We start from the raw sequence: 18,322 nt of genomic DNA, 5'->3' as shown, positions 1-18,322 counted from the left end.
ACAGAAACTGTAACCTTTATGCAAAACATATGATGAGCAAATTAGAGTGAAGTGAGGTGCATTCTAGGGGTTGTCACAGGGGACACCGACACATCATTGCTTTGAAGCAATTGCAAATTCTCAGGGATGATTATTGCTTCAATGCGGTGCATGTCACGCCGCGCCGTGCCATGGAGGGGACTATGAAGAGTACTGTGGATCAAAGTGTGGCACAATCAGACATTTACGGAGGACAACACCAACTTAAAGCTTTGAAGTAATCGCATGTTCACAGGGGAGATTATTGCTCTGATGTGGTGTGTATGACGCACTACACCAGAAGGGCAGCTATCAAGAGTGATTTGGAGAGAAGTACAACACAATTGGGAGTTTGTGGGGAGACCACCTCACTTCATTGCTTTGAAATGATCATTGACTTTACAGGGGGAGATTATTGCTTCAATGTGGTCCACCAGGGAGGTGGTGATGAAGAGTGATGCAGTGTGAAGTACAGTGCTCCATCTTCAACAATAACTCTTCTCCAAATAGAGATTTGATAAGATGGTGGCAAAATTCATTGCCTGAGCCAAACCCATAAGTTACTGATTGAACAAAAAATACACACCCTGGAGTGGGAGTTAATAAAAGTATCAGGAACTGCAAATGGCCGAAGTTCCTGTTTTGGAAATGCTGCAAATGTATTCAGCTCCTGGTTCCTGAGAAAAGCACCCGTTGTTGCCAACTTCTGGCCGGGTGGCCATTAAATGAAGAAATAAAACACACAAGATGACAAATTAACACACAAAGCTATAAGTGATAATTACAAAGGAGTCAAACTTTATTGAAACATAAACTGTGGGATGTCAACAGATCTTTTCAGAGCTCATCATCTCCCATAGTTAGGGAGTTGGTGACAAAGCCATCATTCGCTGCTGCTCCCATTAAGACACAGACGTGAGTTGGTCAGGAGGCACTTGGTTGCAGAGTTTGGGGTTTTTCAATACATATTTATTGCACATTTAGACATGTTGAGTTTCAGAGTGTTATCAAAAATCCAAAAAAATGAATCACTAAATGCAAGGGCTGGGTCCCTGCTTTCCATAAAGTGAATTCCCTTTAAATTTTTAAAAAAGGCATGCTGTAAAACAAGGCACCTCTCCGCCCATAGACTTAATCGGGTGCCGGACCCTAAAAGCCGTTCTCCAATATTAAGTGATGCTGAACCGCACCTACAACAAGAGGCATTTGTCATGACTCCTCATTAGATTTTATGGCTACTCTGGTCGGACATTCGCTGGTTCAAGGCAGCCAATTTGAAGTTTTTTCAAGGATGGACATGAGAATATTTACTTTGCCAATCTACAGTTTGTGGACTTTGGGGGTTTTCTACGATTCCAGACATATGTGGGAATCTAAAACCTGAGGAGTTTTATCATGTCTGGCTGATGTGATGAGTTGAGCAGCAGTTACAAGGCACACAGATCCATTAGTGCTAAGCACAATGCACTGATATCTGATTAACGTCTTATCTGGAGAACTTAATGCTGCATGGTGTAGATCAGAATGGCTCCATAGCAGAGAACGGCTATTAGGACTTCACATAAACTTTCTGCTAGAGGTGCCCTAAGGACATGTTTAACAATGGCACACCAGACGGCGGTACCGGCTTATGACACTATGTCCTCTAGATGTCTAAACTGGACCTTGAAATAAAACCCAAACCCATTGTGCTCAACCAGTGCAACCCTTAACCTCAAGAGCCATATTTCTGACATGCAGTCGATGGTGAAGGTCCAGGGACATCAAGCTCTTCAGCATTCACCGGGAGAGGTTTCTCAAATGCCTTCTCATCTTTTCCTTTACCTGTAAGCAGAAATATATGAGATTAACAATAAAGTGAACTTCTAAATGACACATCATCCATTCATCCATCCATTTTTTGAAACTCTCTTTATGCTGAGCAGGGTTGTGGGGGGCGTTTACACTCCATCCCAGAAAGCATAGCGCACAAGGAAGGAACAATCCCTACAAGGGTGAGCACAAACACCTAAGCACACATATCAGGGACCAAAATTTAACAAGGACAAACCACCTAAACCTGCAGGTCTTTAGACTGTGCGAGGAAAACGGAGCACCTCAAGGAAACCCACTCAAACATGGAAACCGCACACACATTACATTTTTGTGTAACTTGGCTGAAGAACAAGAAGCCTATATTCAATTTAGAGAAAACAATGCTGCCTGAATTTACCAAATTGTTAGGGTTGTCATCAGAAAAGGCATCCACTCATAAAAATCACACCAAAATGTATGGACAACTAGTACATGAAAAGTCTATTCAAAAATAGAGACCCCATAGATGAATGGGAATAGCTAAGTAAGTAGACGAAGATGAGGTTAATATCATACTGAAATGGTAAGCAGGCCAATCAGAAATTACCTTTAAATGGCCACAGCTTGCATTGTATTTTCCTAAAACCCCTGGGACTGTCATGTCATATAATGTGACACCTCCAATGACTCAATCGTAAAACTCTGTGTCTCACTACAGCAAATTCAAACAGACTTAATTTTTATTGTAGCGAGTCACTGGCCGTTGGGTTGCACTTTTCTATGAGATAGAGAGATAATAGCCAATATATGGAAAACCATAAGAACATTGCATACAGTACTTGCTAATAGTGAGGGACAATGGTAATGACTGCAAGGAAATGAATATTATAGATCGGGCAAGTGGAAGAGAGGTTAGTCAAATTTTGGAACCAGCACAGACATCTGATTGTTCACAAACTGAAGGGCTGAAATTAGAACTTCAACTAAACTGAACATGTAGAGAACATCTATTGGTTAACTACAGAAGTTCATGCTGATCATAACAAAGTGATCTACACAGTAGTCGAGGGTTGTGAGACAATCATGTAATCACTCAGTCCATGCAACTCCTACTAAGCCACATGAGCCAACAAAGTGCAGCAGCTATAATGACATCAATGTAAATCACAGGGTATATGAGAGCATGACGGCAACCATTAAGAAGGATATTAGGGAGGCTAAAAGACAGTTGGAGAGTGTGAAAGAAAAAATTAACTGCTTTGCAAGCTACTTGGGGTTAATAGCTGACAAAGCCATTTTGATATAATGGTACGTTATTCACACAGGCTTCTTACATAAGATAGGGAGCAGTAAGCTGACCGAGGGCAATTTCCAGTTTCTTAAGGAATGCATCTATTTGACACAGGAAAGATGACCTTTCCTTCTTTAGGGTCTATCTGACAAGTAAAAAAAAAAAAAGAACAGATGGCCTATTAGTGTAAAAAAATAAAATGCTTAAGTAAACGATATTATGCTTTTTGATTAAGTAAGGGGAAGGGGGAGGAAGAAGAAATTATAAAAAGCCAATCGAAAAATGTGACTTTGCTCTTCTGCTAATCTAATTGATTGACCTAATTGATTTTTCCTCAGGGGTTTACTTCCACAAGATGAACATAGCAGATAAGGCAGAAGATGACCTTAAGAGATTTTTTCAGTATTTTAGCAGTAAAAGAACAGTTAAGGAGGAGGTCAAGTGCATCAGAAATAGTAAAGGGGAATTAAAAGATACAGACAGTGAAATGGCGGATATCCTAAATTTACATTTTTCTGAGGTGTTCACAAGTGAGCAAGTGGATAACCTCAGAGCAGTAACAGGGACTACTAAGGAGGTACTGAGGGATTTGGAAATTGTAGAGAGAGAAGTGCTGCTCAGATTAAATAAGATGAAATCAAACAAATCACCAGGCAAACATAATATTTATGTTTCGTGTTCTTAAGGAGGCTAGTGAGTTCATATATAAACCCTTGACACATATTTTTAGGAAGTCACTGAGCACTGGAGAGATTCTGAAGGCCTGGAAAATGGCAAATATCATCCCATTATATGAAAATGGTGACAGGGCAGAGCCAAGTAACTATAGGCCAGTAAGCTTAACGTGCATCACAGGAAAATTAATGGAATGAATTATTAAGGATAAGCTTGAGCAACACATGGCAAGGACAGGAGTTATTCTGAACAGTCAGCATGGGCTCAGAAGAGGGAGGTCGTGTTTTACTAACATGCTGGAATTCTATGAGGAGGCAGCAAAAGGATACGATCAAAGTGGAGCTTATGATATTATTTATCTGAACTTTCAGAAAGCATTTGATAAGGTGCCACATGAGATGGTGGGCATCAAGTTAAAAGAAGTGGGAGTTCAGGGTGATGTTTTTAGATGGGTGCAGAATTGGCTCAGACACAGGAAGCAGATGGTGATGGTGTAAGGAACCTCATCAGAACTGGCCGATGTTAAGAATATATATATATATATATATATATATATATATATATATATATATAAATACATTATTTAGATAGGAATATAAGTAAAAAGCTGGTTAAGTTTGCAGATGATACCAAGACAGATGGATTAGCAGATAATCAAGAATCTGTGGAATCATCACAGAGGGGCTTGGGCAGCATGCAGGCTTGGGAAGATTTGTGGCAGATGAAATTTAATGTTTAATGTTAGTAAATGTAAAGTATTACATGTAGGAAGTAAAAATGTCAGGTTTGAATACACATTGAGAAGTCTGAAAATGCAAAGTGCACCTTATGAGAAGGATTTAGGAGACATAGTGGACTTGACACTACCAGCTGCCAGAAAATGTTCAGAAGCCATTAAGAAGGCTAACAGAATATCAGATTATATAGCGCCTTGATGTGTGGAGTACAAGTCACAGGAGGTTCTGCTCAGTCTTTATAACACACTGGTGAGGCCTCATCTGGAGTCCTCTGGGCAGTTTTGGTCTCCAGGCTACAAAAAGGACATAGCAGCACTAGAAAAAGTCCACAGAGGAGCGACTAGGCTGATTTCAGGACTTAGTTGAGGATGAGTTATGAGGATAGATTAAAAGAGCTGAGCCTTTACAGTTTAAGACAAAAAAGATTAAGAGGTGACCTGAGTGAAGTGTTTAACATTATGAAGGGAATTAGTCCAGTGGATCAAGACGGTGACTTTAAAATGAGTTCATCAAGAACACGGGGACACAGTTGGAAACTTGATAAGGGGAAATTTCAAATTAGGAAGTTTTTCTTTGCACTGAGAACAACAGATACATGGAATAAATGAGCTTTGTTGGGTTGAAAGGCCTGCTCTCATTTAAATCTTTCTAATGTTCAGATTATAATTATTCAATTTTACACAGACTGTGTCTAGAAACTGTGTTCAGTTGTGGAGTGTGACACCAGCTTAAGAAATATGTTTAGTATATTTGAAGTCAATGTTATTTCTTCACAATCGCGGTATATATGAATTTGCTACATAAAACTGCATTCTAAAGTGAAGAATGTTTTATACACTTAAAAAAAAAATTACTAGCCTGCTCTTGCGCTTTATAATGGACCTAATAAGTACTGGTGTCTCAATGTAAAAAATTAAGCCTTAAAACTTACCAAATACATTGAAGTAGCAAAGCCTGCAATTTAACAAAATGAGCCTTCTGTGTTTCTGAGACATGTTTAGGTTAGTAAAAGCAAATTGGAAATAATAATAAAAAAAAGGTCTCTGTACTTTTTTCTTGGGGTGAGAACACACACTTAACTCGCTTGTCTGTTTGCAGTGGGCATCATGAGTGGAATTATGACAACCCCACCCCACCCCTTTATGCCAAGCTCTCTTCAACTTATCCTACTTTTGCTTCTGCAGTTCTGTTTTGTCTGCGGTGGTTTGTTTCCTGCCTTGCACCCTGTGTTGGCTGGGATTGGCTCCAGCAGACCCCCGTGACCCTGTAGTTAGGATATAGCGGGTTGGATAATGGATGGATGGATGGAGTTCTGTTTCTTCAGCAGTTATGTTCTGTCATGGCTTATGATCAGAGCTGGCTCTTGGATTTTTGCTACCCTTGGCAAAGATGTAAATGGCTTGTGCAAGAAGACCTGGAGACAGGACTGGGGAGATAGCAGCGTCTGTTTACACAGCTGCCTCAGAAAAGAGCCATTTCAGAAAATAAGTAGGAATTGGGCTGTATTAGTAGTCTCTATTATTTCTTTTAACGTTTCTCTAAGGAAAAAAAAAATCTAATTATTACTAAAACAGTGAATTATTTTTCTGTAGTTCTTTATTTCAACCACCAGCACAACATGTGTCTTTTGATGATGGTAATATTCTAGATATAATAATGATAATAATAATAATAATAATTTTTAACTAAGACATCACTGTAACATATACATGTCATTTAAATTAATAAAATAAATTGATAACTTAGCGTAACAACAAAATTCAGTGAAACTGAGAATCACTTATCCTACCGTCGCTTATCCAACATTCTGTATTATCCAACGTCCCACCGCAAAACAAAAAAAATACGCATCAATCGGCAGCAAGAATTGCAAGTTGCGAGCGTGAGCGTAGTCTAGTCTGTCTCAGCTAATTACAGTGGAACCTCAGTTTGTGAGCATAATTCGTTCTGGAAATGTGTTCGCAGTCCAAAGCACTCGTACAGTAGATCAATGCGAATTTCCCCATAACAAATAATGGAAACTCAGATGATTCGTTCCACAACCCAAAACTATTTATATAAAAATGAATAATACAAAATATAAAGTAAAAATACATCAATCAAATTAACCTGCACTTTACCTTTAAAAAGAATCATGACTGGTGTGAGTGAGTTTCTAAACTCTTGTGGGATTCCACCCAATGGGACGACTTACGGAAGAGCGTCTCAAAGCATTGCAGTCTCCCAGAGTTGTAGCAGTTCGATGTAAAAGCCAATCCGAAAAGATCACAGGCATGCTATAAGCGCCTGCCGTTGAAGGGTGATACAAGGAACAAGGGACATTATAAATGCGCTGGGCTCAGTATTACTTTCCCCCCAACCCTGCCTGTCTGCTGAGTCCGTGTATAGGAGAATGAAAGATCCCGCTACATTAAATAACCGCGCTGTTGCTGTTTCAAGCTTAATAAAGCTGTTGTTGCTAAAAGTACTGAGACTCAGCTTCGAGTTTTCGGGTGCAAGATGGGGACTCGCACGTCACAGTACAAACACACATACACGCAGTCACAATGCTGTAGTAAACAGTATACGCTCGTACGGATGTTGACTATATTAGTGACAGAGTTAAGGCTCTAGAAACTGCAATTAATTACATTGAGCAACAAGAAGAAGCTACAGGAATCGACATAATGATGCTGCAAAGATGGCGAGACTTGACAGTGAAGAAACAGCACTCATCAGGAAAGCAGACTATGATCAAAAATGTCTTTAAATCATCACAGGACTGAATTTTAAGTACAGTACATACTGTTTTTAACGTCAGACAATTCTGTAACTGTAAGTTCATTTTTTCATTTCATTTATTCTGTTGTTTTGTTGTAAAACATAATTATTAGGTTTGTAACGTGTAAAATTATAACATAGTTTGACGTTTAATAGGTTTTTTCTTAACACCTGCCATTATCCAACATTTTCGCTTACGTCCGGCCGGCCTGTTTATGTCGGATAAGGGAGACTCTACTGTTCTCTTTAAATAGGAATCATTACCCACAATTCCTAGATACCCTATGCTCATGTATGCAAATGACGTAATCTATCCATCCAATCAATGCATGGGTTTTTCCAGCGATAGACGGACTACACACAACTGCCTCAGCGTGCCCAAATGGTGGCGAGTGACAGAGGATGACATTTGCTTGGTTTAAACGCACGTTTTAATGTATTTGACGTTAGCTGGTACTGTGCTTAAAGGGTCAGACACATTCAAATAAATAAACTGTACATTTACCTTTGTCTCTTTAGTTGCAGTTATTGGGGGGTCACACCAGATACTGAAAGCAAAGGTTCACATACTTTTGCAACTCAGAAATATGTAATATTCGATCATTTTCCTTAATAAATAAATGACCAAGTATAATATTTTTATCTCATTTGTTTAACTGGTTTCTCTTTATGTACTTTTAGAACTTGAGTGAAAATCTGATGATGCTTTAGGTCATATTTATGCAGAAATATAGAAAATTCTAAAGGGTTCACAAACTTTCAAGCACAACTATACAAGCAATTTCAAATAACAGCACGGCCAGCTAAACAATCGGTAGTGTAAAGGCACCTAGCACACACAGATCCAGGGCTCTCAGGGCATTTAAGCATATAAGGACAATACGTTATAGTGAAACGTCGATGACTGAGTGAAGAAGAAAGCAGAAAAAAGAGACTCAAAAGAATTGGAGAGAAAAAATGCTAAAAAGTAAAAGAATAATCTAGGTTTAAATTCAGAAACTAAAGAAAGGAATAATCTGCCCGGAACAGGTGGAATTGGAAGAAAAAAAGCACGTCCAATCGGGCTCAGAATTAAAAGACAAAGAGTAAAAGACAAAGTAGAACGTCATAAAGACGTTCAAAAACGTTGGCGCGATACACAAGCCTAACTTGCTCCCAGCTCTTAAAACAATGACAAGGGACAAGCAAAACATGCAGCTCACCAGCAACAGAAACCCAGCAGATGATCCAACTGCTTCTCCTTGCGTGCGTTTAGTCCCCCTAACCCCCCCCATCACAACGTGAGCGGCAGACACATGAAGTGGCAAAAGGACAGCGGCTGAACAGGGTTTTATATGATTGAAGGGCAGCATGACAGCAGCGGAAAGACAGCAGATGATCCGACGGCTTCTCCTTAGCATGCGTTCGGCCACACCCCAAAAATGACAAAGCGAGCAGCGTTCTACGTCCTGCGAGAAAGAGATTTAACCACGCCAGGGGCTGGAAATAAAGGACAAGTGTTGGTTTTACAACATCACACGAGACAAGGCAGTGAGCCATCATTTAAAACAAGTCCATAGACATCTAATCTAGCAGTTGTTGGATTGCTGTTGGCAACACGCTTCATGTGCTCCCACCTCTTAAAACAACGGCAAGAGACAAGAAAAACACGCAGCTCGGCAGAAGCAAAATGCAGCAAATGATCCGACTGCATCTCCTTAGCATGCATTCACAATGCGATCAGCGTTATACGTCCTGCGAGAAAGAGATGTAACCACACCTGGACTCGGAAATAAAGTATAAGTATTGTTTTTACAAAAGTTTTAAAGAAAAGTGAAAAATTATGCATATGTAACAATTCCCATGAAATTAACAATCTCTTTAAATTGTATATCCGGTAAACCAAACCCGGGGGTGGGCGAACGGAGTCCCCTAGTCTTTATAAAGAATTCTCTGCAGAAAAGTGTATCTAGCAAAAGATTATAGTTTTTGGGAACCTAACCCTCTACTTCCCATTGGTTCAAAGTACTAACATTTGTGTTTGTCTTTTGCAGCATTTTCCAGTAACGATACCCCCATGAACATCGACTTAGATAGTTCTAATATAATAAAGAAACTACTTTTAGAGAAAGTGATGCAGGAGTGATCTCAAGTTGACCTATTATAATTATTTCAGATAGTTAATTGTAATGGAGCCGATTATGATTTTTGAGTTATTCACTTTTGTTAATTATTTCCTTCTTACGTGCCCAGTTTATCCATTCATTTTTTTTAAAATCTGCCTGACTGCACGGATTCCATCTACTTCAGTTACACAATAAAATGGCATATAATTAAGACGGGAGGCTCTGCAATGATAAAAATCTACTGTACACCTCTCAGTTTAACTCAATTACGCCACCGGTGTCTTTTCACGAGCAGGACCCCTCACCTTTGAGTTTGCATGATTCCTTTGAGGGGGCTTCAGGTGCCTCTGTATTCCCAATAGACGCTCTGATCTTCCTGGCCACGAAGATGCAGGCTGAAAGGAAAGAAAGCATAAAATGCATTACTACCAATGTTTACAATGAACTATCTGTTGGGATGCAATGTGTATGGCTCTGTTTATTGACATTTGGTATGAGATTTGTAAGGGTGGCCTTAATGTTTGTGATGCACCATCTGTCGGAAGGATAAGAGACATAGCAACTGGATGGACATAGTGATACACAGACACCTACCTTTTTATCATCCCTGAGCGAGATCAGGCAGTTAGGGACTTGTGCTTGTCAGTGCCTCCTCTTTTTAGACACAACAATTAAAGTGGTCTCTTCTAAATGGTGTGTTTTATGTTTAATCACATTTTCCCAGATTTTTCCTTACCGTGACTTCCCACTTATCTTGAGCACTTTACATTCCACGTCAAACTAAGATTTTTTATAATCTTGTATTTATACTACTGTGCTGCTCTAAGCAAGCTCCTTGTGGAGAACACTACAATTAAAATAATCACGGGGGACAGACAGTGACACATGTTGCATGTTGATTAGAACAAGCAAACAAGATACTCGCTGTGTTCTCTACACGTCATCAATCCCTAAAGAATAACAACTATTTACACAACATTTACATTGCATTAGGTATTATAAGTAATCTGGAGATGATTTAGAGAATACAGGTGCATAAGCATAAGTTATACACAAATACTATGCTATTTTACATGAAGAACGTGATCATTCACTCATTTTAGTATCTGAGGTGTATCCTGGAGCCAAAACCGCCACGGATGTCGAGGGACAACTTGTGTACATTTTTGTAATCATATACCAGTATAAGCAACATATTCAAATCCTCCAATTTCAAGTTCTTAGTTTTAATTAAAATGTTAATATGATTCTAAATGCATCTTACTAATTCAATGGTACACTGACCCTTTTATATTTTATTAAATATAATTTTAAATATAACTAATCATGCTAAGGAAAAAAAAACCTCAAAGCAACTGCCTGAAATTCCAATTCAACTCTTAATTCCTGCACTTTTTTTTTTTTTTTTAAATTTCAGTTCAAATTCTGTTTTCTTGGTTGAACTGGAATGGAATTGTTAATTCATAAACTGACCCGAAATGTGCCTATGAACACTCTTTGTTGATATACATGGCACCAGCATGTGGGTTTCCTATAGCCATTATTACTGTATTAACATTATGAATTATTAATATCATCATCATCATCATCACTACTATCATTACTACTACTATTTATTTTTCTTCTTCTTATTATTATTATCGTTGTTGTTTATTAAATAGCCATAGGTGTATAGTTGGGGGTAGATTTACATTAAATTAGATTAGAAAAATAAATTAATTTAATTAATTACATTAAAATTTTAAAATAAAAAAAATAGAAAATTGAAATTTGACTATGTATATATTTTATGACTGTTCAAACTGCCTAATCATTTTTCTGCAGTACGGTGCACATTATTGCTGCTGTTGTTGACGACTCGAGTGGCCATACAGGCCAGCGGGGCGCCCGCGTAACACCTGGCCGTGGCACACAGATGGTCATTTCCATAGGGTGGGACTGGAGCGCATGTCCGGGGGGTAGCGGGGCTGGGTTGTTGCCAAACTGGATGCCGAGCTATTTCGTCATGTGGTGGGTGCAGTAACGTGCTGTTCCACTGCATGCTCTCCACACTTACCGGACCTGATTATTTGTAGACTTCCTCATTCCTCCATAAAAATGACTTCCTGACTACTTCCCTGTAAACAGCTATTTTTATTTGTAAGGATGACTCTGCGAATTTTTGAATATAAGCGCTCTCAACACAAGCAAGTCCTGTTTCGAAAGGAGGTCTTCAATATAACGCCGGCTTGGCTCTCAAACCTACAGTGTGTTAAAATGTAACATTAAAACCCAGTCTTGATTACTCACGTAGTAGAAGTTCCAGTTCTGCTTATGTTAAAGTGTACGTATCGAGTTGTTGACAGGCTTTCTTTATCAATACCAGTAATGAAGTAGCCCCAGACTCTGACGCCCGATGTTGTGGTTTCAAATGCCGCTGCTGACACCAGTGTGTGTCCATGAGGAAGTCACTTCACGTGCCAATTGGAAAGTAAGTAAAGAGCTGGACACGACTGTATCGCTAATTTTGTACACGTAAACCAGTCTATAACTTTATACATGCATTTATTTAAATTCAAGCAGGCTATGGCGATTTCCCGTATCTCGTTTGACAGTCTTTCACTAAAGGATGCGAGGCAGTCAAGAAGACGACACGACGACATCCTTATTGATTTCCTTGACGGTACAACTTAAATCCAACCGCCTCGCAAACTGAAAACCAACGGGATGAACTCCACGATCTCTCCTTTCATTACTTACTTAATTGCCATCATTCGAATTACATTTAATTTGAACTGGTGACGTTCATATAAATAACACTTAAACTCAATGATCAAAATTCCGCCGCATTTGGATCATTGTGGGTCTGACACCGGTCTGAACGAACCAAAGGCAGCAGCGCAAGCAGAGCAAAGAGCAGACCCCCGCAACCGGGGAAAGGCGTGGTCTTATGTAATCTCGTTTTAACGGCGGTTACCCAGTGTAACTCAACCCTCGTATTAAACATTTACATCTCGAATCAATTGCCAATAAGCACCTACCGTTAACGATCAGTCACACCATATCCGCGTTTGATGCACGACCAGGCACCTTGCGACGGGCTACTCCGAGATGCCAAAAATCCACACGTTCTCTTCAGCAGATTTCTTGTTTTGACGGAAGTTAGCATTGAGAGACCGTAAAGAGGCAACAGAAGAGGGGAGGAGCTGCACCGTGAGACCTGACGTCACTGAGGCGCTGTCCAAATGCCCCGCCCACACAGCCCTGCATGCCGCTTCTTAAACACCGGAGATGTGCAAATGATGATGTGCAAGTGACAGTGGGAGGGCGCTGCCGGGCGACATCAAACAAGTCACACGGGTCTCATAATATGCTGAGTCAGGCCAGGACCGGCTCTACCATTTATACAAGCTAGGCGTTCTGCAAGGGTGGCATAATCTGCGCGGACACTTTTTTTTTTTTTTACCATAACAATACAAACCCCGATTTGCGATGGCTCGATCACCATAACTGCATATTTTAATGTTTTATATTATTTTCGTGTATTGGCGGGTGGAATGCCTTCTTTCTCCTTGTTAATATAAATTACACTTGTAGAATAATCTACCCAGTAACATCCATCCATTATCCAACCCGCTATATCCCAACTACAGGGGCACTGGGGTCCACTGGAGCCAATCCCAGCCAACACAGAATCTAAGAATGTTATTTTTAAACAGTTTTTCTTAGTGCATTTTAAAACATTATAATGTCTATGCAGGTAGACGCAATAAAAGGTCTGACATTCTGAATTTACCGGGTAAGTTAACCACATTTACTGTACTTTCTATCATTTTTTTTCTTCAAATTTATAAACCCAAATAAAGAGCTACTTTTAAACAGGCTGAGATAGATGTTTTGGTTATTCTAGAAAGTAATATGAATATATTATTCCAAAATGTTTTAGAATAAGTGCAGGAGTAAAGAGGTGAGAGAGGAATTCGTTTTTTAATCTGTACTAAAATTACACTTTGTTGATATATTATACTTGTTTCATTAGTTGGGTAAAAATGTATAATTTTGAAGTGAAATTCATTAAATGATATGCGGTACAGCCCAGACTGTGTTCCAATGTACGTATCCAGCAATGGAACTCCATCTAACGGGGACATCACAGGTGGGATTATCCGATATAAGAATTGCATTTTGAATGTGAAAGTTGGTACATTCGTGGTCTAAAAACGGAATCCCATTTACTGAGTTTGTGATGATCTGGGTTGGCGCCACAGACCCCGGTGGCTCTTGGACCTGAAACCATTGATAACATGTCTGATGAGGAAGGGCCGACAAATGAAGACACGCACAGTCAAGAGTATAGGTGCAAGTGCTAGGGCTTTTATTATAACAAAGTTCAAAAACTGCAGCGCAATGATCCACAATAAATATTCCAGAAAACCAGTGACTTGTATGGATGTTGAAATCAATCCATAAATGAAACAATTAGTCCTTAAAATGAGGTTAAAATCTTAGGCAGAATCTGAAATCAATATACGAGGGGCGTTCAAAAAGTTTCCGCACTTTTATATGTTCGTTGGAAACGGTGAAAGCGGGAGGAGGAGTAATTGGGCATTAAAAAGTTGGCACGACGCTGGGAAAATTGCACCGGAAACGAAGGTGACTATGCAGAAAAATGCACTAAAAAGTTAAAAAAAAAAAAAGAACCGTGTTGTTATGTGACCAAAAATCAAGTTGTGGGGCGCCCATAAAAATATTTATTTCAATTAAAATGCATAGATTTATTAAATGACTCCAATAAATAACTAATCCTTCATATTTTAATTAAGTTTAATACGATGTGTCATTTTCTTTCCATAGTTAAGCAGGTTAGAAATGTCACTTTAACGAATGTATGCATTTTCATGAAATTAAATTATTTTATCAAGTTGAATAAACTCGTGTATAATAATAATAATAATAATAATAATAATAATAATAATAATAATAATAATATCGCAGTTAGGAGATCCGGGTTCGCTTCCCAGGTCCTGGCTCCGTGGAGTCTGCATGTTCTCCCCGTGTTTGCGTGGGTTTCCTCCCACAGTCCAAAGCCATGCAGGTTAGGTGCACTGGCGATTCTAAATTGTCCTTAGTGTGTGCTTGGTGTGTGTGTCCGCGCGCCCTGCGGTGTGTTTGCGCCCAGCATGGGGTTTGTTTCCTGCCTTGCGCCCTGTGCTGGCTGGGATTGGCTCCAGCAGACCCCCGTGACCCTGTGTTAGGCTATAGCGGGTTGGATAATGGATGGATAATAAACCATTGTGAGCCACTGTGCTTACTTCCTAAAACCGACGTCTCCTCCGCTTACCTCAAGAGGACGTCCACCTACAGACGCTGTCGGCCACTAATCCTGCATGTTCATTATGTTTCGGGTTCCGGTCGCCAGTTCTTACAGGTGCCGCACTGAGTCTTACTCCACTGTCGCCTAATGACACCTCTCGTCATTGCGCGGGTGTCCACCCCAAGTTGTAGGTCGCTCTTCGCGCCGGTCTGAGTGCTTCCTCTTCTTATTAGCATCAGCTCCTTCACGAGTTCATTTATTTATTTATTTATTTATTTATTTATTTATTTATTTATTTATTTATTTATTACCTCCGCTCTTTTCTCCTTGCTTTCATTTTGGTTCAACCTTGCTTCCTATCGGGGTCCCCTTTCTATCTTCCGCGGGCGCAGTGTGTCCAGTACTACCTAAAGAGACTCAATGAGGCACCCACAACTAATCCAACATTAACACGCATGCAGGCTCCTCCAGCCACAATCACCCCGTTAAGAGTTCGGGGTGGGACTTCAATTTGCCGCCCTGCAACCTATCTGAATATGTTAACCTATTTAAACAGAAAATTAAAATGACGTATAGAGAAAAATTAAGATACATTTTGCATAGATGTATTTATATATAGAGAAACAGCAATAATTGTTCCCATATAATTATTTATAAGCATCAGCTACACCAGAAAATAGTAAAGACGCTCTGATAAGCCGTGTTCTGATTATTAGTTTAAAGTAATTATGCTGCGAAAATCAGAACCAGTCGAGTGTACAAGTGATAGGTGGGGATCTTTTCTGTGCAGAGCAAGAACGCATTGATAACGAAACAAAATTATAATTTGTAAATTAGTTGTTTATCTTCTTAGAAATTATTATCCGTGCAATGCTTAAGTTTATTTTTGTTATTGCCTCATTAATTTCAACTGCTGTGCCTGATGCTATCGCAGAAGGATAGTCGGAAATAATTTTTGAACCATTTCATTCATGAGTGATATTTTTTCCGATCCTTGGTGCTTACACATGAATTGTACCGAGTCTTTGGGCCAATAATGTCGCCCCCAAAAATGTGCGTCCCCTCCACCCGCCCCTTGCTACGACCCTCGGGGGCCGCACAAGCACACACACCCACAGAGCCTGAGCTGCACTTCTTTTATTTTAAAAGGTTCGTCTCTTCACCGAGCCAATGTGATTATATAAGCAATAAAAATGATTGTGAATTACAAAATAGCCTTAAATAATTCTTTAGGCTTAACTACAATATTAAGCTGGTCTGTACATTTTTGGTTAGAGCATAAAACATACTCCTTATTAAAAAAGTTAGACACAAAGCCCCTTTATTGTATTTTTTTTTTCTTTTATGAAAACATGTTTATTCTCAGATAATATGTATTGATTGGTTCAGATGAAAGGTGAGTGAGGTTAGAAGTTGTGCTTGTAAGCACAAGAGACAAGGGCTTGTTTGTGAAAATTATAGAAAAGATCGGGAAATTTGCTACACTTAAAATCACAAGAGAATTAAACAGCCTAGGCAATCCCATTTTTTTTTTAAATAAATGTTGGGATCCAAAACCTTGGGGCGCCGTCATTAGAGAGACATTTCTTGATCCAGTTAATTTAAATAAAAAAAAAAGAATTTATAGTGGGCAAAATAGGAACATTTAATCCCCTTTCTAAGCAGGGCTGCAGAACAATGTTTTGGTAAAGGGGTGCAGCCGACTATAAACACTATAATTACATTGGCTATTCAGGGGTGTCCAACTCCAGGCCCGGTGGGCCGCAGTGGCTGCAGGTTTTCTTTCTACCCCTTTTCCTAATCGGTGACCAGTTTTCCCTGCTAATTAACTTATTTTCCCTTCAATTTAATAGCCATGTGTTTAAGGATTCAGTCCTCTGAATTGATTTCTTTCTTCATGAAATGACAGCCAAACAGAAATGAGATGTGAAACAAGCCAACAGATGACCAGCTAGGGATTTCAAACTCCAATCAATTTCACTCCAACCAGTCTCTTAATGAGAAGCTAATTCTTGTTGGTAATTAAACCTGTTCTTTAATTCCATGGCTTGTTGCTGCTCAAATTCTGTCACAGCAGACATTTTCAAAAGTGTTTATTTTTCTGTTTTTTCTAAGACCATCGTCCAAGGGGTTGCGGTGACCTGAGAGATCAACCTTACCAAGACCATCACCTCTTTTTAATTTCAGATATTGTGCGATGGACACAGGGGAGATGGTCATGTGGTGGCTTGTTTTGTGTCTCATTATTGTTTGGCTGCTAATTAAGGAAAAAGAGACAACTAAAGGGTCTGAGTCTAGTGAATTAAAACTAAAGAAAAAGAAGTTAATTTGCAGCACAAACTGGTCACTAATGAAGAAGATGGTTAGAATGAAAAGCTGCAGCCACTGTGGCCCTCCAGGACCAGAGTTGGACACCCATGGGCTATATAATCAGAATTAACTTTTTTTGTCCCCACAGGGGGAAATGTGACTTTTTACAGAAGCTTTTTAAATAAGCACATACATGAATACACAGATAAATAAATACATATGCACATACACACAACAGAATGACTAAAAAGGAAGAAAATAAAAAAAAAAAATAAATGAAAGCTTCTGACTTGTCAGCCCCAGTGAGCCATGTTGCTGGTATTTGCTGTTGGTATGAAGGACCCCCAGTCATATTTCTTGACACACATCTACTGAATGATTTGTTGGCTGAAAGTCCTCGGTGTTTCTGTGTCACAGAGTAGATGTGCAGTTTTGCTCATAAAGGCACTCAGTTTTGTCTTCATTCTCTCCTCTACTACCTCCAAGGGGTCCTGAGTGCATCCTATAACTGGGTCCACCCTTTTAATCAGCTTGTTAATTCAGTGGGCTTCTCTTTGTTACCAGCCCAGTATGCCACACCAGTGGTCAGAGAGTTGTAGAAGATGTGAAAGACGTCACTCCTCAGATTAAAAGAACGCAGTCTCCTTAAAACAAAGAGCGTGCTCTGCCCTTTCTTCTCTAGTTCCTCCGTGTTCCAAGACCAGACCAACCTGTCATTGATGTAGACCCCCAAGTACTTGTAAGAGTGGAACACCTCTACATCCAATCCTTGAACAGCGAATGAACACAGAGGCTCTTTGGTGTGGTGAAAGTCAATAAGCAGTTCCTTGGTTTTGCTGATGTTAAATTGCAGATTTTTCTCAATGTTCTCTCCCTGTCTCCTCTCCTCAGTCTCACCCCTTATCAATAACCCCCATAAGTGTAGAATCATCTGAGGATTTCTCCAAGTGACCTGACCTGCTGTCCTATTTCTAGTCTGAGGTGTGCAGAGTGAAGAGTAAAGCAGACAGGCCTGTTCATGTGGTGATCACACAGTCCCTGAGCCTCACAGATGGTGGTCCACTTGACAGAGAATCCATCATCAGGACCCCACAGGCTCATCCACCTGCCTATCACTGAGTTTATCCCATAACAGGACATTGCTGGATGGGACTGAAGATGCTGGAGAAATCAAAGCACATAATCGTCACAGTGCAGCCACATGAGAATAAGCTTAGTGAAGCAGATAAATAATTACATCCTGCACTCCAATCTTTGTTAGGCAAGCTGCCGAGGGTCCAGGTGGTCTACCACAAGAAGACTACTATAGTGCAGGAGCAGCCTCTCCAAGGTCTTCATG

The 18,322-nt window shown here is 39.7% G+C and overlaps 1 long non-coding RNA gene across 1 annotated transcript; it reads right to left on the bottom strand.

Annotated features, from left to right (window-relative positions):
* Window positions 1-793: 793 nt before the first annotated feature.
* On the bottom strand, window positions 794-12,541 carry LOC120514815. Its single transcript, XR_005630525.1, has 3 exons — window positions 12,401-12,541; window positions 9,686-9,775; window positions 794-1,842 (listed from the first exon to the last, which is right to left on the bottom strand). It is a non-coding gene; the product is annotated as an uncharacterized LOC120514815 (long non-coding RNA).
* Window positions 12,542-18,322: the final 5,781 nt, after the last annotated feature.

The sequence above is a fragment of the Polypterus senegalus genome, chromosome 1 (assembly GCF_016835505.1).
Source record: "Polypterus senegalus isolate Bchr_013 chromosome 1, ASM1683550v1, whole genome shotgun sequence".
NCBI classification, from domain to species: Eukaryota; Metazoa; Chordata; class Cladistia; order Polypteriformes; family Polypteridae; genus Polypterus; species Polypterus senegalus.
This window is presented reverse-complemented; position numbering and strand designations above follow the sequence as displayed.